Source organism: Oreochromis niloticus, linkage group LG11 (genome assembly GCF_001858045.2).
Source record: "Oreochromis niloticus isolate F11D_XX linkage group LG11, O_niloticus_UMD_NMBU, whole genome shotgun sequence".
Lineage (NCBI taxonomy): Eukaryota > Metazoa > Chordata > Actinopteri > Cichliformes > Cichlidae > Oreochromis > Oreochromis niloticus.
Window position 1 is genome coordinate 13,930,129 of NC_031976.2, and position 889 is coordinate 13,931,017.

Below are 889 nucleotides of genomic sequence, written 5' to 3' on the forward strand. Positions count from 1 at the left end.
CGACATCCTCGCTGAGGAAAAAAAAATCTAGCAGTGGGTTTAGAAGTTTTTCCAAAGGTCAATATGATTTCGCGTAAAATTCTGCAGATAGTATGAATTTATGTTAACAGTATACCATTTTGGAGAGATAGGCTGTTGAATTTTGTTGGTATTGTTTTACAGCAGCAGGATAAAGAATAAAAATAGCTTATAATAATAAAAAAAAACGTTTGAGTGATTTTTTAACAGTTTTTTTTTAAGTGTATGTATGAATTTAAGACAAACAGCTGCATGAAGGTATAATACAGTAACTTTGATTGTGTGGAATCTTATGCCTGACAGGTGTGTTTACCTGTCACAGAAAGAAGACTCATTATGCAGTTTAATAGAGAATGGCAGGAATAATTTCCTGAAGCGTTCTTTATGGGTCGAATCAGTCTGAGGGAGAAGAAGCTCTGCTGCCTCAGAAGTGTGGAGTGGAGCAGCTGTGATGGGTTGTTCATGATGGAGAGCAATTGTCCTTCACTGACACAAACACCTTTACATACAAGCCAACGATGGTTCCTGCCTTGTGAATCATTTTGTTGATCCTGCTGGCATCTCAGGCACTGATGCTTTATGATGATGCATAGCAAACAACAGGAAGGTAGATGGCACTTGCTACTACAGACAGGTAGATCTCCAACATCTTGCTGCACAGATTAAAGGTTCTGAGCTTAGGAAGTAGTCTGCTCATCCCTTCTTGTACACTATACTGTCGGTGCTTCAGTCTGTCAGTCAGGTGAATGCACAAATACCTGTACCTGTTAACTGTTCCCAGATAGATGTAAAGTCATGGTTCTCAACTAATGTTCCCCAATGGCAAATACATTATTTCCAAGAAACGTGCATGCTTTTTAAAGTGTAATAC